Consider the following 23,175-nt stretch of genomic DNA (forward strand, 5'->3'; position numbering starts at 1 on the left):
GAATAAACTTTATACTTATTTCCCTTTTTATTTTAATGTTCACACTGCTTACAGTTGCTAAGCTAACCTAACCAGTACCGAGCAAACCTCACTGTTTTACATTTAGAAACGATTATTTCAGCCTTTATCGCAGTGAGCTCAAATATTCCTCTGCTGCTTTTTTCACAGAGGAAAAAAAAAATCTATGAAATGTCATACGATACCTGTGTTGCACCTCAAAAATCATACAACCCAGATCAGGGTTTCTGTTCTGTAAAGATAACCGGAATCTGATTTCACATATACGCAGCGAGGAGAAGCATCCATATTATACTTGTATACACACCTGTGCATTTGAATACATGGAACAATAGATTTTCTTTTTACTTCCATGCCTATCCCATCAGAGTTTACATGCTGTTATCTCCCCATCTTCTAGTCCCCTATTCAATATTCCTCCATTTGCTCCGTGTCTCCTCCTCTCTCACACCTTTATTGGTGGTCTGAGCCTGGTAGGTATCTATCAGGGCCCCTCACTTAGCCCAGCAATGCTTCAGTGCCAATGAACAATAGTGGGCCAAAGACAGTCAAGTTTGCTCATGGGTGTGAGTGTGTGTTAGTGTGTGTTTGAAACGGGGTGGGTGGGTTGTGTGTGAACCCCCTGGCTATGTTTTAAATCATGCATATTACATCTGCATCAACATGATGTTTGTATAAGGAAATGCAGGTTCACTTTTCCATGCTGGTTCACTCCAAATGCTTGTATATACATTTTATAGTGTTATTGTTCTGCATGTGTGTGTGTGTGTGTGTGTGTGTGTGTGTGTAGTAGTAGTAGTAGTAGTAGTGGGGTGTTGGGGAACATTAGTACCTTGAAAGGTTCGGGTCATCTGCCAGTGAATGCAGCTTAGCAGGTTAGGATTGAACCCAGACAGCTCCTTGTTCTAGTGTGCTTACTCTGGCTACACTCTCTGTTTGTTTCCTGTCAATGGCACTTCTTTACTCAGTGATACACTTGCAAGGAGTGCTTAGCAGCTCAACAATGCATAACTCAGTGGCAGATGAGGAAAACCCTTTCAGAGGGATTTGAAGAATCGGGTTTCTGCAAATGCTTTTTAATTTTAAAAAAAGTGAAATTTGATAGAATGTTAAAAAAAAAGTATCAACAAGAACATGAGTGCACAAGTAACTCACTATTAGTGCTTCATGATGATGAAGACTTTTAAAGTTCTGTGCACGAAGTTGACCCTAGAGTTCTGCATGTACATACAGTAGCTCTCATGCAAGCTGGGCAGAAGAGTTGCAACAGTTTGCCTTGTCCCTGAACTGAAAAGGAATTCCAGCCTGTGCGCCTCCGAATCAGACCTCCAAAGCGTTGTTTGCTGCGCCTCGAGTGAAAGGATCTCTCGTCGTCCTAATGGGAAAGGATTCTGGGTAATTTCTGTTTGTCGAAGGGATTTGCTTCCAGCTGTGAGGGCCTTCACATGCCTTCGGTATCAGATTAGGGAGCTGTAAACATCCTCTGTGTAAACAAAAGCTGTTATTCGTCCTTAGAAATTAAAAATTGATGACTGCCAAGAAATTTAATGATATGCAAAGGTGTGAAAAACTAGCCCAAGGAAACTGGTGTTAGACAAACAAATGCTTGAATCTTTTTGATTGAGTTCATACAAAGAAACATGCCACAAGGAAATTTTGACTTTTTAATCATAAAAAAAAATAAAATCTAGTTTTGCTCCTTGTATGTTGCACATCTGATTTACCCGACCACTCTTCCAAGCAAAAATCCTTCCTTTGCAAAGTGTACTCTTCCCATTTGGTCCAACACTTCAGTGGGTTTCAGATATGACCTTTGCGTCAGTCATTCCCCTTGTTGGTGTTACTAGTTTGATTAGGATTCACTTCTCCAATTAAGCACAATTCATAATAGTTCCACCACCATGCCTTGTAGCTCGAGCGTCTTCTAATGATGAATGCTGTAATGAATGAATCTTGTTACAGCAATCTCACGGATCCTGAATAGCAACAGTAACTAAGCGTTTCAGTGTTGCAATACCAGGCAATACTGAAACAATGTGAAACATGTCCACTTTGCAATAAGCATATTAAAAGTGCAGGGGAGCGTTGGGAACACAACGACATACAAGGAAAAAAGGAGGTGAAGCAGAAAGAAGGTGATTGTGCTATCAGATGAACGTCGAGCACGGGGAGAGACATCAGTGCTGTACATCTCTGCCAGGGTGCTATGGGAAAATATTCTGGGCTTTCAGAAACAGACAATAACAGATTAGAAATTGTTAAACATTGTCTCTGATAGCAACTGGTATCTGTAAAAAGATCAGATGGGAGCTGCTACTCAGAATAGAGGAGAAATGAAACCACAAGAGAAGAAGCTTCTAGATCAGGGGTGGGCAATCTCAGTCCACGAGGTCCGGTGTCCCTGCAGGTTTTAGATGTGTCCTCGAACCAACACAGCTGATTTAAATGGCTAAATTAGCTCCTCAACATGTCCTGAAGTTCTCCAGAGGCCTGGTAATGAACTAATCATGTGATTCAGGTGTGTTGACCCAAGGTGAGATCTAAAACCTGCAGGAACACCGGCCCTCGTGGACTGGGATTGCCCACCCCTGGTCTAGATGTTAGTTCATGTGGATGATAGCTATGTCCAGCGTGCTTTGTTACATATTTCCTCCACATGCATTAAAAAAAATTCAATATCCAATCATCTGACAAACCATAGTGAACAGGACAATTGGTGAAATAAATTAAGCATTACATGTGGTTTAAACTTCATTGAAAAGATTTTGAAATACCAACCAAGCCTGCATTGCCTTCTTTACACCAAGTTTCACATGAACTCTATCCATTTCTCACAAAGGAAACCACTGAGACATGATAAATCTGTTACAGATGAACAAAAAGATCACAATGCCTTATTTTATCTCATCGCGTTAGTTGGCATAAAGTCAAACGGTGGTGCAGAGAAGCACGTATGCAAACATACACTGTCTTAAACCTTTCACATGTGACTAATCTAAACAAGTTGGTGGAAATCTCCATGGAGACACCAGAAGAGATCTTTGCTGATCGTAGAAGAAACGTTAAATTAAGTCGCCCCAACTTTAAATGGCTGTTGTCTGGATGGATCTCTGATTTGATTCTATCGTGATATTTATTTGAAAGCTGGAGCCTCTAAACTGATGTCACCTACAGGTGCAACGCGGTTCACGGTTCACCAAAAGTCTACAGATGAAAGTCAATATAAGCTGAAGGAATGACATATTTTTAAGTCCTATCCTGGCTGCCTTGACAAGAAGCCAAGAAGCCAACTAAGTAATAATGTGGGGATATTCCTTAATCGTAAAATATGAATTCAGTTATTATAATTATAATTTCTTTATATGCAGCATTGTATAAAGATAAAAGAAGTCTCATGTTTCTCATGCTTCTTTGTCCAAATGACCATATTTGGACTTTAGCTGCTACTGAGAATAAGGCTACGTCCATGCTAGCCCGGATAGATTTGAAAACGCTATGCGTCCATACTAGCGTTTTCAGTCATTTTCACAGAGTTGTGCGTCCACATTGAAACAGCCGAAAATGCTTGTGTTCCAGTCCTGCGCATGCGTGAAACGCAAGACCGCCTCATTTCTGTCTGCCACTTATTTACTTTCTGGCTCTTTGAAACGTCGCGGCAAAATGTTGAGGAAAAGCACCAAGTTTTTTAAATGGACTAACAATGAGGCGGAGTTGTTGCTGCGAGTAACACAAAAGCACAAAGTTGCAAAAGCAATTGAGAGTTAAAGAATTTGAAGAAAAGCTGTCTGGAGCATGTACAAACTGATATTAATCTTTATTAGGGCTGTCAAAATTGAGAGCAAACAAAACAACTGCTGTATAGTGCTCTCCGCTAGCTTAGTTTAATTGGTCACATGACTGCATCATATGACTAACATGCGTCATCGTTTTAGAAAGTGCGTTTTCGCTGTCCACACTGTGACGGTGTGGACGGGAGGCCAAAACGGAGAGAAAACGATGCGTTTTCAAACGAAAACTCATTCGTGTGGACGTAGCCTAACAAAGTAAAGAGTGTTTTTTGTTGTTTTTTCTGGGAAATTAACTGATTATTAATCATACACCTTGGCTGTTGGTAGTTAGTGTTACTACAGTTGGCTCGTTCCACTATTTCGGGACTCGCAGACGTAGGCTTACTGTAAGTAGGGCAGGCAAAAGACTTTAATGTGTCACACTTCACACTCTTCCATGATTGCCAAATGAGTGCCTGCTATTTATTCCAGTTGTTGTTGCACTCTGATAAATGATCACTTTTATTCGTTTACAGTAGGAAATCTTCAGCACTGGCCCAAGCTTGTCCAATATCACTATAGAGGAATTATTTACTGGTGTTTTACATAAATGATAGGCAAAGTGAAGACCCTTCTTTGAGGTAAGACTGTTTCCGTCACATTTAGTGTATTTGGCATTAAATCATAGCAACGTGCATGTACACGGACTAGCACCTGTTTATGGTTCAAAGCCACTGGGAACCACAGCAAGTCAGGTACAGAGGCAGAGGCACAGATAACAATGTGCACCGGAGTCTATTCAGAACTATAGACTGCAAAATGCTGGCTGCATGCAGATGAAACTCTGATAAAGGAAAAATACAAAATACAGCGCTGACCACAGGTGTGAACAAAGCACTATTTTCAAAAACACTTCCAAATGGGGGACTGCACTGATGTTAGGGGGGAACGTTTTGAAGATCCTACCCCTTCCCATCTACAAACCTGAAGATAAATGGAATCTTTTATCAGTTTAGATGTTGTATAATTGTACAACTGGAGTTCCAACATCAATGCGGGCTTCGAAGTCTAAGAACAGCAACCATAAGTTCACAGGCTTAAGGGAATTTATCTGATCATGACGCCCTGAATTGCAAACACAGCTTATCGTTGTGATCGTTCGCATTTTAGTAAAGATCTTCCTTGTGGAGCTTTGGGAGGTGTGAGAAAGTCCTCCCACTTATTTGAAGTTGTGAAACTGTTTGCAAACTACGTAAAGCTTTTGGTAGATCGTAAAGTCTGTGAAATGAATCGCGTGCTTAATTAAAACTCGGCTGTGGTAGATAGAAATGTAGAATCGATGAGCAGCGCAGACACTGATGTGTTTTCATTGTTGGTCTGTAGTCGGTGAGAAACTTTAGTGTCAAACAGGAAGGATTAGGCAACAAGGTATTTAGCAGTCAGTGTTTCCTTTCAGACGAGCCTCTGGTATGTATCAGTGCTTTGTGTTCCAATAATGGAACCAGTTGGTTTTATCTTGTGGGAAACAAATGTACTTTGTTGTTGATGTGAAAGTTAAGGATGACTTGACAGATTGGGATGTTTTGATTGAATTAAAACAGAATGTGCAGTGTTTAAAGTGAAACAACGACACACTATTAGTCATGCGTTAAAAAACATAACCTGTAAATACTGAAACAACACCGTGACCCAGAAAACACAGGCTGATTGTTAACAGGCGTCTCTTAGTTTACCCAGAATACTTATTTTTTTACGGATGACAGAGAAAGCTGAAAACCAAACAGCTCCAGTTTTCACATCTAGATAGTTTTCTTCATTAGTTTTCATTTAGAAATTAGATTACCTTCTTTTAATCGTTCTATATTTTTTATAATTATAGTAAATCTGCCTGTTTTCAATATGCGGAAATAAAAAAATGTATATTAAAAAAACATAGTGACTCATTAAACTTGCCTTTAATATAGAAACTGCAAGCAGCAGTATGATCTGTGTTGTGAGTGTTGATCTGCTTTAGTATAGTGGGTACCGATCTATTAAAATGTGCTTGGATCGTCTATTTTCCTGCATTAACAAGAAACAATGGATTATTATTATTATGAGCTTTTCTTAAAATGCAAGCCAGTTGGCTAGTCTTCCTCTGCAGTCTTCTGCCAAAATGTTACAAACACAGATTAATAAATATAAACAAAACAAGCATCAATAAACGAGTCAAGACAGAAATCAGCCAAACACAAAGTAGTAATACGGCCACAGATAAGCTGAAACCAAATAGGACTGCAACAAAATCTGGTTTTCGGCTCATGTACTGTCCAAAATGACATTAGAAAACAAAAAAATAACAACTTCATCAAATGATTTCAGTCTTTGTTTTTGTTGCTGTTTCATTGGTTCAGCTCGAGTAACTGCAACTATAAGTATGCAAAAATAACAATTAAACAATTATTTACATTATTGTGTAGTATTAACACAATATTTATCAAAGGTCTCCAAAAACAGGATTACGCCATCCTCAATCCTGTTATTCTAGCAATGATGCCAACACACTTACCTACTTAACTGTGATTAAGTATGAAAGTTATGTAACTATGTAAACTGTGACAAGGAAAGATTTATTTTCACTCATATCTGGTTTCTGTAGACTAGAAAAAACAGTGTTGCAAAATGTGGACACAATCCAGGAGACTATCAAGTGTCCTCCAAAGTGCATGTAGCAGAGCTCTCCAGCTGACTATAAACACTTTCTTGAGGAAACAGATTGGTATACCTGTCACCGAGACATCTCGTTGTCTCTTCCTTGACGCGAGGTCGCGGCACGGTCATGTGCGCTGGCGTTCGGAGGAACTTTTAATTTTGCGATCAGGGTTTAGAGCGAGGACGCGAAAACAACCTGCTGGTAAGAACGAGGGGGAAAAGGATACAAAAGACAGCTTAACAGGCTACTGATGTCACCCCAGCACCATCAGAGCGTCCCACTGAAGCTAAAGCACCTCTGTTGTGTTGCTTTTGTCTGTTTCTTGTCAGGCCTGCGCCCCTTCCTATAATAATGAGCTCTTTGGCAAGAGATTAACTTCGGTGTGGTGTGTACTCATTTGATTTTTTAAGAGCTGTTTTAATCGCATTTTACCGTCCGTTAAGTAGTATTTCCTGACTTAAGTGAAAGCTGTTAAAGCGACTACATGAAATTGAGGGTAAAATTCACCCAATGACAGAAAATCTGACAAAGAAACAATAGAGAAACACAAACTCTGCTTTCAAGCTTTGTTTTGAAAGTTTCTACCACACCTCACCGTCTTCCTGAGCAGATGGAGTTTATTCAGAACTGCAAGTGATAAAATTACCAAATGCCAACCTATCTAACAATACTAGGCACAACTGTTGTAATTATCTTTTAGCCTGTTAGGCTGACAAGCTAAAGCTTATGTACTGTTCTACCTCTGAATAGCAGGATTTAGTTTTCACCTTACAATTTGACAAATTTCTCTCACGACCTGGCTTTGATCCTATCAGGCAGGCAGGGGGTACAAGAGCTCCCAAAGGGATGACTACCCCCTGATGGGAGAATTGTTTTTACCCCAGCTGTGATTTGCTTGTACTGCAACATCTAATCCCAAATACTATTTTGTTAAAATCAGACCGTAGACTTCGTGCGATTAAGGCCAGCCTGGTTCCCTACAGCAAGACAGGCGCTCTTCACCCCCCAGTGAGGGAAACAAGCCGAGCCTGCCCCCACACAACAAAACAACACCCCACTCAACAGCAGCGTGACATTTCCGCAACCAGCAAATGAGATGAAAGCTTTAAACCATGAAAATAGTGGTTTGAAAGGCTTCTGAAGCCCAGCTACCCTGCTAGCACGGAATAAAGATGGGCAGTCCACATGCAACAAAGGCCAAACACAACAGGGAAAAACATCAAAGTGGGATTTTCGTCGAGGGAGGGAGACGCCGATTTGTGAGATGGTGCCCACAGAGAAAAATGCAGGTGAATTTTCAGGTAAATACCACATTGCTGGTAAGTGCTACAGTTGTCTCTAACTCCTGAATGCAGAGTGTGATACTGTTCACAACAGTGAGCTGAGTGCACGCTCACCTATTACACCGTTTGCAGTGCTTTGGTCCCAGTTTCAGCAACTTTTTCAGTGGTTTAAAGTAAAATCTCCACACTGCTGCTTGTGTTTCCTAATAAAGTAAAATGACATTTTGTTCCTACATAAATTTTGTACATCTTAACAGCTGATACTATCGAATTAGATATTTATACATGGATATACAAGTATACATATACAAATATCTAACCAGGCAATCACATGGCAGCAACTCAGTGTATTTAGGCATGTAGACACGGTAAAGACGACCTCTTGAAGTTCAAACTGAGCACCAAAACAGAAAACAAAGGTGACTTATTTAAATATATTTTTGGGTCTTTTACTGGCTTTATTAGACAGATACAGTGAAGACTGACAGGAAAGTGGAGGGAAAGACGTGGCAAAGGGCTGCGGGTTGGCCGCTCTCAGCCATGCAGCATATGTTTGCCTGCTCATCCAACTGAGCTAAACTGGCGCCCTAAAAGAAAGGCGACTTTAAACGTGGCATGGCTTTTAGGGTCAGACAGATGGGTCTGAGTGTTTCAGAAACTGCTAAACTGCAGGGATTGTCCTGCACAAGCATTCACCGGGTTTACAGATGATCAGAAAAAAGAGGAAAAAAAATCCAGTGAGCAGCTATTCTCCGGGTCAAGATGCCGTGCCGGAGGTCAGAGGAGAATGGCCTGGCTGATTTCAGCTGATAGAAATGCAACAGCAACAGGTGATTTATGCTTCTGTGTTAACTCTGTGGTGATGGTACGTCGTAACCACAAAACCCTCTGAAACCCTATTACGTAACCTTGCACATAACCTGACGTGCACCTTCCTGGAAATATAAGCTTCCTGTCACATAAACACAGACCACAAGTATTGGGGTTGATTTCACTGGACTCAAACAGATCTCAGTCCAATAAAGCAGCTTTGGGATGTGGTGGAACAGGAGATTTGCATCATGGATGTGCAGCCGACAAATGTTCTGAAGGCAAAAGGAAGATAAACCCACTGTGAGTGAAGTGTAATGAAAAAAGTATCTGCTAAATTTAACTAGGTGAATAAAGTACATTTTATAAGATTTTATGAAGTTTGTTTTACAACTACTAAAAATCATTAAACGAGAGCTAAACAATCGTCCTTGCCAAGATCTTCTGTCAAATCAGGTTGTTTAACAATTTCTTGATTGCTGCAGAGCGTTTGTTCTCTTTTCACAGGTGGATTTACCTGACTGCGAAATTTGATTGCTCCTTAGTCCAAGTGAAACTTTAAATGACGAGTTTATTTTAATAAGGCAAGAAAGACATTTCCCAAACAAGGATTGTTTGAGTAAACGGGGCTCCTTTTTTGTACATGAATATAGGAAGACGACATCCTATGACAAGATCAAATGTATAACAACGTATTAAGTAACACAAACATGTAAAAATACCAGACAACAAACAGTGAAATGACACTTTAATATAAATATATAGTCTGCGAACCAAGTCACTACTGAAAAATATGCTAAAAGACAGTAATTATTGTAAAAATACACAATGCTAGCAAATCTGTAGTGGTTAATATTGCTAAAGAAAAGTAGGCAGCGCAGAAAATAGATTGTACTTAATCTTATACTGGAAGGAATTCAAACGTGATCTCACATTGAAATTCCAGAGACTTACAGAAGGAGTTAAGTGCCTCAGGTAATCAGATTTTGCCATGCACATGAATGCTTATTAATGGGCTGCAGTGAAGTGTGGGAGTCATACTGCAGTACATTCCCCAAATTTAGCAGTGTATAGGAGTGTCAATACAGGCATGTGATAACAACAGTAAAACAATGCTAATCTCAATTAGATATCCACATTAGTTTAATCATGGTCAGATTTTCCAGCACAAACTGTTTTGTTTTGTTTAGGGCCTTGGAAAATGTGACCATCTTTGACTAAATTCTGCTCGACACTGATGAACAGTAATTGCCATTCATGTCAGTATGTGCAATGTCAGGAAGTGTATGTATGCAATTTCGACTTTCGAAGTGACACATGCTCGAGAGATTCTAATCTCATGAATAATCCACAGCTCAGAGGAATTGTAAAGCAGAGTCATCGACAATGAGAATTTGTGTGTGTGCGTATGTGTGGAGGGTATCTTATCATTTCTGGGTAAAGAAATGTGAAATTACACCACAGCACAATAAGAATAATAGGCAAGTTATTCACTACTACTTTCCTTTCTTGCCCTGCATATCTGAGCAACAACTGACTTATGTCAGTTTGCCAGCTATTGTGTGAGGATCTGGAAACGTGAGAAAGGTTGTTCCACTTTTTTTAATCCTCGGGCACGTTTTAATTTACATTCTCAACTCCCAGCATGCCTGTATTCCTTCCACTTGGCTGTGTTCTTTGGTCAGCCCTCTGTGCCTAAGTGACCGTATATTGGTTCGGGCACCCATTCAGGGCTCTATTTTCTAGGTGATTGACTCTGAAAAACTAACGTTGTAATCCCCAAGTGTTTCCTCTGTGTTTGAGGAAGGTTCACAGTTGTATGTGTGTCATGCTGTGCATTTAAAGTGGTGGGAGGAGCAGGGTTTAAACAGGTGGAGAGATACCGCTGAAGCAGGATTGACCAGATCTGCCAAAAGTGAAAACTGAGCTAGCCTTCTGTCAGTCAAACCAAGGCCATATCGTTCCCCTACAGGATCTACAGATTCTTTAATTATATGATTATTATTGTAGTCTGTGAGGTAGACTACAATTTGCTGATAAACTCTCTCTCGGTCCAGGATTCCCAAATAAAATAGTTCCCTAAAAATCATTTCAATCATCTCAGTTCACTCTTATGTAGTGAGAAAGCTGAACAAGACTCAATAGACTACATACAACGCTATTCTGCATGAAACACATGAACAAGACATACACATTAACAACCATCTTCAAACCATGTTAGAAATTGGTATGCATGCAACCATATAGACATGGAAATGTGGCCACAGTTAAAAGACTACAAATAATATGTCTTAGATACCACGGTATACAAAGTCTTTGTCTCTTTGAATCATACTGAAAGAGTCATTTAAAGGCTATTGCTCATGATTTAATCTGTTCCGTCCACAATTTTCATCTGTCCGTCACTATTTCACTTAATCTTCAAGATCTGAATCATCAACTTGTCATGTCAGGCCTGAGTAGGTTTAATCTTTTTGTCAATATTTGATGCAACAAAAAGGAAATGGATTTTTAAAAACCACATAAATGAATCTACAACTTCAGATTTAAAATAACAACTAATGGTCACCGAACAAAGCTTTACATTCGTTTCATGAAATCCACTCCTTAATGAGATTCGCTCTGCTCTTCTTCTTGGAAGAAATGAGCAATGCCATGAGCAATAGCAGCAGTTCCATCATGCTTCAGTGCGATTGGTTGCAGATAAGGACCACCACCCACATTAACACGCTAGTAATTATTTGGATTTCTGCAAGCAGGTGGTGATGGAAGTAGGGGAGTCCGTGATCAGACTCCAGAGTACCTCGAGATAATCATCAGGGACACACCTACACCAGTCTGTACAACGCTCATCAGGAACCACCATGTCTCTCCTCAACCATGCAATTATACACTACATGGGGCTGGCGAAATAGTGTACTCTGCTCTGGGTTATGACTTACACCAGCATAGGAATATAGAGGTTTTCTTTCAAATTGGAAGCATTAGTGGAGTGAAAGGGTAAGTTTATTCTGCAACAGTAAAACTGGTGTCTGTTAAAAAGAAAAAAAAAGTCACACTAGCTCAAGTCTGAACAACAGCTTGGAAAGTTTGCAAAAATGTTGGTACACGACTTGCTGGGTTATTAATGTTATATCTATAAAATGATGGCAGAAGTAAGTTAATTTTTCATTCATAAACAAAAAGAACTTGGATTATAAAACGTTTCTCTTATATGATGAAATTTAGCATCAGTTGACTGGTATGGTGGTTAGCTCTGTCGCCTTGCAGAAAGAAGTGGTTGGGTTTGAATCCAGGCTGGGGAGATTGCATGTTCTTCTACTGTCTGCATGGGTCCCTCCAGGTAGTCTGGCATCCTCTCGAAGACATAGATAGCATTAAGTTAACTGGTGATTCCAAATTGGCTGTTTTTGTTGTTTTTCTGTCTTTATTAGCCCTGTGATAGATTTATCCAGGGTTTACACTGCCTCTTACCTTCTGACCTTATAACAGTTGGGATATATAGGTAGGCCCTGTCTTCAAACTAAAGCTGTAAGTAGGAAATGCCATTTCCCCACACAAGAAACTGGAGTATCCCAAAAGCACATAATGCACAGTAGCCTTATACCACTGCTAAATATGAGCTACCACTTGTTCATACTACATGGTATTACCCTGTATAAAGCAATGTTTCTGTCAGGCATTGAGGCATCTGACAGATTGACACAGATTGTCTCTTTACTTGCTAAACGTCCCACTATCTTCTTTAGTTTGGTATATACCCATATGGAAAAGAAATAGTAAAAACTTATAAAAGACTTGCATAAGATGTGGCCTACTTCATATAGTGAATCATATAAGGCTTATATGATTTACTCATGAAAGTGGCCACTTTCTCATTACTTTCATATATTGTTTTAGTAAGTATCCAAAACATAAAAGTTTCATTTATACAATTTTTCAAGGGATCTTATATCTGTTTTCACTCTTGTATGCTTTTCATACAAGTTTCACACAAGACAGATACAAACCTTATAAGATTTATATATATCTTTTCCATATGGGTATGTTTATGCTAATGAAAGATGCTAAAATATTTCTAAATGAGGACTTCTCACTACTAGCATCAGATCAAGCAGAGTCATCTCAATCACTGTCAGTATGAAAATTAATGTGAAATTATTCACGAGTGTCTTTTGAAATATTAGGTAATATGATAGCTATAATTCGTCTTTACTGTGAAAAACATGAGTGTACTTGTCCAAATATCATAGTGAGGACCAGCTTGACTTTTAGCCCATCAGAGTGAGGACATTGTAGAAAAATGAAGACCTTTCGGTTAACCCTTACTTTCCACACCTCCGTCTTGTTTTAAAGTTAACTCTGGGCTTAATCTTTGGTTAATATGTAAGCCCGTTTCCGCCACTAAAAAAGAAAAAAAGTATCCATTATTTAAAATTTAGTTTGAGTTATCTTTCTCGAAATTTCGAAAAGTAACTCAAAATTTCGAGTTGCCAATCAGTAATCTATGTGAATGACATCATTTTCTTGTTACCCAGAAGGATATGGCGCAGAGGAATGTGCACTCAAAACCAGATCGTGAGCTACCAATGTATAGCAACAAAGTGGCACTTTCAAGAGTACGTTTGCTGATAGTAACGCCATGATTCAGCTAATAACACAAAGATTTCATCATTTGTGAAGCCACGCTGAAAATGCTCAGTAATTTGTGCATTCATGACTGGCTGTAATACTGGTAGCTTAGCTGTAGCATTTATAGCTGAGGGCTTCAGCTCCGGCTAACAAGGAAATGACGTAATTCATGTAGTTTACTGATTGGCAGCGCTAACTCGAAATTTCGAGTTAATAAGTCGAAATTTCGAGAACCATAACTGAAAATGTCAAGTTATGGATACTTTTTTTTTTTTTTTTTAGTGGCGGAAACGGGCTTCCATAGGTTAACACTTAAATCAGGTGGTCATTGAAAGAGGCTTGGAACGGGTTATTTCAATAAAAGTACTCACATGTAACCCCAGAAATACATGTGTGTCTACTTGTATTGCTTGCATTGTGGGGACCAGAACCTTTTTTTTCACAGTCATTCATATTTTGATTAAAAAAAATAACTATGAAAAAAAAAGGCAAACACTCAATACTGTGTACATAATTACTTTTAAGGTGAAATTACTACTGTTCCATAACACACATGTAATCAGTAATCAGTATGTAATCAGTTTCATTATAGTCGTGTTTATTTGTTTAATACCAGTGTTCCATAATTATGCTCATATATAATTTGCTGTTCATGTTGTGTAGTAAAGCATTTGTTCTCGACTGCAATCAATAAAAAGGCGTGTTTGTAATATTTTTTTTGTGTGTTGCAATAGGGGAGTGGAGAGAAGATAGGAAAGCTGGAAGAAAGACCGGGGGAAAAATATAAAAAATAACCTGAGGGCAGATTCAAACTCAGGCCTCTGTGTTAGATTTACAACATATGGATTGCCTGTTCAACCCAGTGAGCTACAGCAGTGTCCCACATGGTATTTTCTGATATCTAGTGCTCATTAAACGATCTGATTTTTGCAGGTTCAAACATTTCCATACTAACAGCGACTTCCAACATTCAAAGATGGCTGTGTTTTGATATAAGGACTGATATCACAGAGGTTCATATCATACAGACTTGTAGTTTCTAATGGAACATATACTATCGTTTCACAATGTTGTCGCTCACCTGATGTTACTTTCCATAGTTAGATCATCATTGCTCATAATCGAAAACCCTGTGAAACTATTTACTGGGTTTCTACATGCAGAATCTCACCGTTGGCCGAGTCCCCAAATAAGTGCGAAATTTTAAACATCATTACCAGCTGGACAGAAACGTTTTATCATAAGAATCTCTCTATTTGTGGTCATTGTATGGAGGTGATTTTGTCACCTTTTTAGCTTTCTAACAACGATATGTCTTTTTTCACTGTACAACTTCCACTAGAAGTGGAAGTTGTACATTTTGTTTTAGGCCTGTCTCTTGCTAGCTAAGAAGCAGGAATCCAGCTTGTTATCATAGTAGATTGCAAATATACCTTGCTAACTAGCTAGCCAGCACTAGCTAACTAACAACTTCCTGCTCTCTCACTATGGTCATGTCAGGCTTATAAAAAACAAACATTGAAAAAATTTGATGCTTCAAAATACTTGTCAACAACACAACAGGTATTGTTGCAGTGACTATGTCTATTTTTAATACAGTATGAAGTCTATGGTGAACATGTGGTCTCATGCTAGAGTTAGCAAGTACTGGTTATGATTAAGTTAAAAATAATTCAACATGATTTTCTTTAACTGGTTTATTTAACTGATGAACATGAATTTAATTCTTTAGGATAATGATTCCCAAAGTAACCCACCTGCAGTACTAAGGTACTGCAGGTGGGTTGCAGAGATAACAGAAATTCAGTTTGAAATTTCCCAGCTACATTACATAATTCCAGATATCCATTTTTCTTCACTTATCCTAATCAGGGTTGCGGGGTGGGGAGGCTGTAGCCTAGCTACTAGGCCACCCAACCAGTACTCCACTGGCAATCTGTAACAGAGCTAACACGGAGAGATGGGCAACCATTTTACACACACTCACATCTATGGGCAATTTTAGATTCACCAATTAAACCCCAATTAAACTAACCCCACTAATTGCATGTCTTTGGACTGTGGGGGGAAGCCGGAGTACTCAAAGAAAACCCACGCAAACACAGTTTATGTCCCAGTGGCAGGTGGGCCACACACTGGCCTTAACTCTTTACACGTTATAGCCTGTAACTACCTGTGTTGTTTATGGTTTTTGAATAAAATGTTCAAGGAAATGCATCACTATCTCTTGTATTTTGGTTAGAGTGAAGATTTAAGATTGCATGGGCCCAATGAGATTTTCTGTTTTTTTGGGAAGTCTGCTTTAGTTGAGAGAATTTCTCAGGAAAGTGTTTTGTCCTATTTTATACATAGTAAAATAGGTTTTACATCTTCTCCTTTGGTTTCACACGCACAAAGATAACCTTTTACATCACTTTGTGATCAGAACTGAAAATCTAAAAAATTGTTGCTGTACATTGCTGGCAGATGCTGTACATACGTGACAAAATCCATATCCTCCACAATCATCTAATCTCATCTTCTTCTCTCCCTGGCTGTTGCTGCATTTGTATGGAGGTTTTAATCACAGATAAGGAACATTTTCACGCTGTTAATCAGATCGTCCAGGCGATCTGCTCCCATGCAACATGCATACTTTGCCATGGTGTTTTCCTATGAGACATTTGCCTCAGATCTAATCCCCTTCAGCTCTCCACTCCATGTTCACTGAACTGATGGGAGGTGGAAGGCAGCTGTGGATGAGCTACAACTGAAAGATTATGATCGTATGACGCAATGACAAAGAAAGGGGCTGAGGTCAAAGAAAGCCTGACAGCAAAACGTCCAAAGAAGCTTCGGTTTCCTTAAAAAGTCATGTCACAACACTGTAACCTTGCAGCAGCTGATTTAAATTCATTTGCTCATTTAAATTCAATCCAAAGGAAGTTTGCTTGTGTTTGCTCTTCTTTGTCCCTGTGCAGCCTGCTTCATATTCATCCTCTTAAAGCAAAGTTGGGGAATCGGTGCTTTGCAAACAGGTGCAACTACAGGGACACAACACTGCATAAAATCAATAGTGCTGTGCACCCTTTTAAAATGCTCAAAAATGATGCTGTCATTTGAGAATATATGTAGATTATCGAGAGAGTATTGATTAAAAGTTTTAAATGCCAATGAGAAAAAAAAGAGAATAATTTTGCTTTGTTTCAGAAAAAAAATAGCCTTAATTACCCATTGATGTGCGAAAATGGCTCCTTCAGGGCACCGGTCCTCCATCTTGCCTGCAGTCATTAATTAGATCTAATCAACACCGCAGGGAAAAGTTACTGTCAAGACTAATTAGCTAAAATGGAGCTTCTGTAATGGGAAACAAATGAACAACAACAGTTAACTGTAGCAGCCTTCGCCATGCGGTATGACTCATTCAGTCTCAGTGGGAGAGATTTCCAGAGCAGCACTGCTCCGAATTATATTAGCACTTGATTACTGTTTTGAGGGAATGTGTGAGCATTTAGCGCGCTAATAGGTTGTGAAAGATAAAATGATGTTAAAGGGAGTTAGATTTGTAGGTATCCATTTTTGGGTAATTTTTCAACCAATTTTGACAGATGTGTGTACTCTCACGTACACACACAGTTTTTTTGTTTCTTTTATTGTAAGTGCTATGCCGGCTTCCTCTTCAACCCCAGCCCTCAGAGGTCATGAGAAATGTTAACTTAATCCTTTCTTCATCCCCACACTACTTCTGAGAGTCAAGGCAGGGAGTAAAAAGAAGAAAAAATAGGAACCTTTGTTTCTCCCACAGCGATGGGAACAAAAGGGGTTGGGATTGGGAACATCGTACCCACACAACCACCTGCAATTAAGAGCTTAGACTTCGTCCTCTCGGCACAATAAAAAGAAAAAAACCCCGCCTCAGCGGTCAAAAAGAGAAGAGGAAACGTCAAGATTAGGTGGGAAGAACTAAGAGAGCATTATAAAAACTTGTGAGAATGCTTGTGACAGAATATTACTTACACAATGTTGGATGACAGTCACCTTATACCCCGTGGAAGAGTAATTGTGGAAAATCTGCTAAATAGGGGTTATTGATGACAAAAAAAGCGCTCAAACAGCGTGGGTTAGAAGTTTGCACCAGAGTCACACAAAACGTGAACAAGCCTCTGTTTGTTTGCCCATATGCTGGATCAAGTGGACGTCAGCTGAGGAGGGAGAGGTGTTAAGTTGTCATGAGAAGCACAAGCGCGGCGGTGACATTTAGAGATTTTGAGCAGTTAATTCACGGTAAAAAGTTTAAAAAAAAGCTACAAAAGCTCACAAGCGCCGGCCTCCCGACACAAACCAGAAAGTTGTCCCCGGCAAAGCATTTCAGGCATGTGAACTTTGCTGAAAATGCCAACTTCATTAAAACAAAATTGGGTCAAATGCACCGAGTGCAAATTAAAATCAACCAGAGGAGATGAGATGATTGTAATTAACATCTCTTCAATCAAGCAGGAGTGTGGGAATCATAGCGCCGTGTTTTACATTTACAGCTGAACTCCGAGGACCTTCTCCTCGGTAGTACAATAAGACTTGTGCCATTTTTAAAAAAAAAGCCTATTTGAAATACGGCCGCACTCACGGACGTTTTGGAAAGAAAGAAAAAAAAGCTTCACAACTTTGCAAACTTTTTAATTAGGACACACTTGTCTGGGTGCACAGTTTCAGCAGTTCTCATCAAAAATAATTTCTGGTGAGGATTCAGCCACTTGCTAGAAAAAAATAAAATAAAACACACAAAAAAGAGTAAATTTAGTGGTTTATGCAGAATCTGCTGCTCTGCAACAACTCTGCTGTACAGAAAGAGTTCGGCATCAAGCGGATGCCATTTATAGACACGCTCCTATCTCCACAGTCCATACTCATAGACTTTTACAGCTTCATTACTGGAGATAATTACAACACTCACCACTGCATCTTATATAATAAGGTCAGTTAGTCCTCCCCCACAGAGATATCCAATCACCAGCAGTGTTTACTGTACTTATCTACAACCCTCATACTGAAAAATCTTATACTTTATTTTTGCTGCTCTTACACTTCTTATTATATTGAACTCACTATTAATTAGCCAAGGTTTCAGGCATCCTGTACAGGAAGTAATGGAGAAAAAATAGCTGTAAAACCTCAAGTTGATTTCCAGCGGTGTTCACATACCCCTCTCTTATGAATTTGAATTTGAATCGAAAGTTTATTTGATCAGCTGCATGGATTTTCCTGGTTTTTGTCATTTTATTTTGCTCATTTTGGGGCCCTTTAGAGATCGTCTCCAAAAATAATCACCTTCCAAAGTGCAGTTGCAGAACTTGGCCTCCTTCCTTGTTATTGTGATAAAATAGACGTACACAGACGCTGATTGAGATCCTTATCAGTATGACTAATGAATGTAGTGTCATGGAGACCTGGCTTTGCATGGCGAATTCAGTTGTGTACAACAAAGAACCATTGCGGATGATTTCTGGGATATACTGATTTAAAACCGCACGCTAGGTCTTCTCATACTACTGCCCCGGATCACAGCTTCTGTGTTAACTTTGACAGCAAAATTTGGTTCAGTTTTAGTCATAATTCTTTTAGCTTTAGTCGACTAAATATCATAAGATTATAGCGAACTTTTTCTAAAGTTGGTTCAGTTGACTAGAGTTAAAGTTTGAGAGTTGCTCCAGATGGTTAAAGAGTGTCTTATTTATTGACATTAAATGTGAAATGTGTCCATATGTCTGCTTTTCTCTTGCTCCCAAGCGTTGACATTTTGACATTATGTACCGTGTCTCGGGGGCAGATCAACTTTACTGCACATGGAGACGACTTCTGATTGGATCTCATCTCTGCAGAACATTTTCATCTCATTTTTATTCGCTGGCGAAAGTGGCAATATATTTCATCATAGTTTTTGTGTTAGTTTCTTTTTTCTTGTTTTCATCAGGAACAAAATAGAGGTTACTTCATCTGTTCCAGCCGTTCAATTTCTTCTGTTCATCCAGTTTAATGTCATAATGAGGGAGGGGGTTGACGCAGGATGAAACACGGGGCCAATACTGACAGACAGACAACCATACACTCTCACAGTCACACAGCATGCAAGTTTTTGGTCTGTGGGAAGTCAGAGAGCACCCTGAGGTAACCCACACACACAGAGGATATGTAAACTCCATAGAGAAAGGTCAGTGGATTCAAACCCAGGACCCTTTTTCTGTGAGGGGACAGTGCTAACCACTGAGCCGCTATCCCAACCTGCTTGTTCATTTAGATGTTGCAACACGCTCGATATCTGATTTGGTTTTTTCTCTCATTTGAGACTAAAACGAATAAATGATAATGGGTTATTCTTGTTTTTTTGTTGCTTGTTGACTGAATGTGTAAAATTCCTTGAAAGATTTCATCACAGGACACAATCTCAGGCCCAGATATTCTAATTTTACCTAAAAAACGTACATTTCATAGAGAACATTTAAATTTTTGAAAGAATGAACTGGTTGGCCCGTGTACCAGCAGTCTGCTCACGTTCAAAAGGAGACTGACAGAAAATCACTGTGTATAACAGAATACACATGTTGCAGCTAATGTGTGTGTATGTGTGTTTAAGTTATGCAACTCTGTCATCCAGCTGGTGTCAACATGTGCACTCTTTACAAGCCTATCGGAGGTTTTTTCTTTAAGGAGCCTGCTTAAAGGGTGGCACTGCATGGCGCCTCGTCCTGGATCATTTACGAACCCACACCCCAGCCATGCTGGTAGCCCCCCGGAGCAGCCGAAGTCCTGTGGTGGGTGGCAGCACCAGTCTCAGCAGAGGCTGTAGGATGTAGGCCAAGCCGTGCGTGTAATCCCTCACTCAGAGTTGGAACGCACCGTCAGCGAGGGAAAATAAATATGGAAGGGTGAAGCGCTGGATAGGGGATGCACTGAGAAGACAGCCAGCAATTAAGATTACAATTTTGTTTCGTGATTTTGAGGACTTTGATTTGATTATAGGTCTGATTTAAGATGCACTAAAACACTGAAATAACTGGGAAACCATAAAAATTAAGTGTCTTCAAGAGGTGGTGCTGAATTTAAATTCATTTGCTCCTGTCACAGCGTTGTATGGACCTGGACACGTATTAACACTGCTTACATTCTGCCTTTCACTCGCTTTAGGTCACTATCTCCTAATTTGGATCAATTATCCCATTTCCTTTCACAGAAACAGTGTTTCTCCTTACGCATAATGCGCTGGCTATTTGACAGCGCTGGGTCACGTGCCCGCTTTTTCATCATCTGTGTGCACTCCTGTCTGGGTGACTGAATGCTTCCTTTCTCTACTGTCTGAGACTCATTTGAAATTCAAATATTGCCTCATTGCTAAGCCTCAATAATATTGACTTTCAGTTACTCTCCAGAGGTTCTGGGTATATTTTTAGGCCAGGGATTGTGCTTACACTATGTATGCAGGCATCAGGAGACTTGGCACAGCAGTGGTTGGTTTTCCGTAGCTCAGGCGAAATGCCAGCCAAACCTGACTGAAATTTAACATTTACCTGTTGTTATAATTAATGGATAAACTATTTCTTATGGGACTGCTCTGTAAATATGCAAACCTGACATCTACAGACTAAAAAAATGCCAATTTACAAGTTTTTTATTTTGAAATTCAGTCTGAAAGAGCAACTTTAGAAATGTTTAGAAGCGCATTTGACTTGTTGATCAGTCTCGGCGTGAGCAGTCTGCCTACAGTGAAGTGACACAGCAGCTCTATCAGTGGTCCACTAGATGGAGTACTGCATCACAGATGTTTCTTATCAGGTTTGATCCTTAAAGGCAAGCATGAGGGCAGAGAACTAAAATGCTGTATTCCAGCAAACAAGCATTTCACCTCTAAATAAAATTAAATACAGTTCCTAGTAAAATTGTAACATTTTCAACATATACATAGTATAATTTCTAGGTTTTTGCCTTACTCTCTTCCTGGTTTTTAGCTAAATATTTTCTTTATCTGTACATGTCTGCCAATAAATCCATTTACACCAAGCAAACAACTTATTAGGTGCACCTCGCTATAGTACTGGGTTGGACCCCATCTTTATCCTTCAGAAATGTATTAATACTTCATGGCACATTCCTCAGAGAGTTTGGTTCATGTTGACATGATAGCATCACACAGTTGTTGCGGACTTGTTGGCTACACATCCATAATGAGGATCTCCTGTTCCTCCACAACCCAAAGGTCCTTTATTGGATTGTGAACTCATTATGTTCAAGAATCCAGTTTGAGATGACATGGTGTATTTCTGCTGGAAGCAGAAATCAGAAGATGGGTGCACTGTGGTTATAAAGGGATGGATATGGCCAACAACAATATTTAGGAAGGCTGTGGTGTTTAAATAATGCTCAGTTGGTACTAAGAAAATATCCCCCACACCATTACACCACCTTGTTGATAAAAGGCAGGATGGATCCATGCTTTCATCTTGTGCCAAATTTTACATGCATGAAAAACTGAGACTCATCAGATGTTGTCCAGTCTTGCATTGTCCAGTTTTGTTGAGCATTTCTAAACCTTGGTTTCCTGTTCTTAGCCGACAGGAAGGTTTTCTGTGGCTTCAGTGTGTGTTCAGAGTTGCATACCTTGGTTATAATGAGCGGTTATTTAATTTACTTTTGCCTTCTTATCAGCTCAAAGCAGCCTGGCCTTTCTCCTCTGAGCTCTGACATCAACATTTTTTTTACCCAGTAGATCAGCAGATACTGAATACTTAGACCAACCCATCAGGCACTTTCAGAGTCACTTAAATCCCTTTCTTCCCCATTCAGATGCTCAGTTTTAACTTCAGCAGGTCATCTTTACCACATCTATACGTCCAGTTAAGTTGATGCCGTATGACTGGCTGAACAGAACGAGCGAACAGTTGTACCTAACAAAGTGGCAGATGAGTACATTTAAGCTTACCCTATTACACTGCTATCTACTTACAGAGACCAGATTTCAGCAACCGGTTCCAAAGTTCATGATTCCAGTTAAAGGCTTAATAAATCATCACAAATCACCAGCTGTGTGTTGGTTGTGTTAACAAAGCTAAAAACCATTCTAATCAATTTACGTGCTGCTCTTTAAAAAGTGACTCCGAACTTTTAAGCACTAGTAAGAAAAATATAGATGACAAGATGTTTTTGTAAACACCGAAAAAATTAGATTTTTTTCTCTTGATAAGGACAGAGATGATGTCATAGATGCACTGACACCAATCAAAATAAAGAGTTTTTTGTCCCAGCACTGTGAATCAAATCTGATAAGAACACACACACACACACACACACACACACACACACTGAAGTGTCTTTATATTCATCTACTAGTATGATGTAGATTAAGAATAATTGAGGAAAATTATTATGAAAAATCATGCCAAAAAATATATATTTAAAAAAGAATGGCATACAAAACCCTTTTGCTAATTTTATAAAGGAGTGCTAGTACAAACTCACACAGTAGATGCAGCAATATCTTCACAGAAAGATCATAAAACACTGAATGCATTACAAGTTGGAAAGAAAAGCAGGTATATAAATGTGTTATCTGTCACAATCTCACCAGTTATCACATCAATTTACCAGAGGCATTGTATCAGGTCATCCCAATCAAAAGTCAAAGTACAAACTGTCTTTTATTGACTGCAGTAAAGGCGGTGTGGAAGTAATCAAGTAACAATGCTGTAATTACATCTTAGTGATATTTGGAGGTTAGTAAGATAAATTGCAAAACTATTTAATTGCTGTTCATGTTATGAAACTATAGCAGCCACTTAGCCCAAATAAAGACTTGAAACAGGGACAAAAGGTAGCTTTGTCAAAGTTAACAAAGCTACAGTGCTACTGAGTGCCTTGTAAAATATAAATTACTAAGATTATATATACATGCTTTGTTGTAAATTACAATTTAGCAGCAAATTTACAACACTGGCACCGCGGTTGGTAG

Source organism: Oreochromis aureus, linkage group 3 (genome assembly GCF_013358895.1).
Source record: "Oreochromis aureus strain Israel breed Guangdong linkage group 3, ZZ_aureus, whole genome shotgun sequence".
NCBI lineage: Eukaryota > Metazoa > Chordata > Actinopteri > Cichliformes > Cichlidae > Oreochromis > Oreochromis aureus.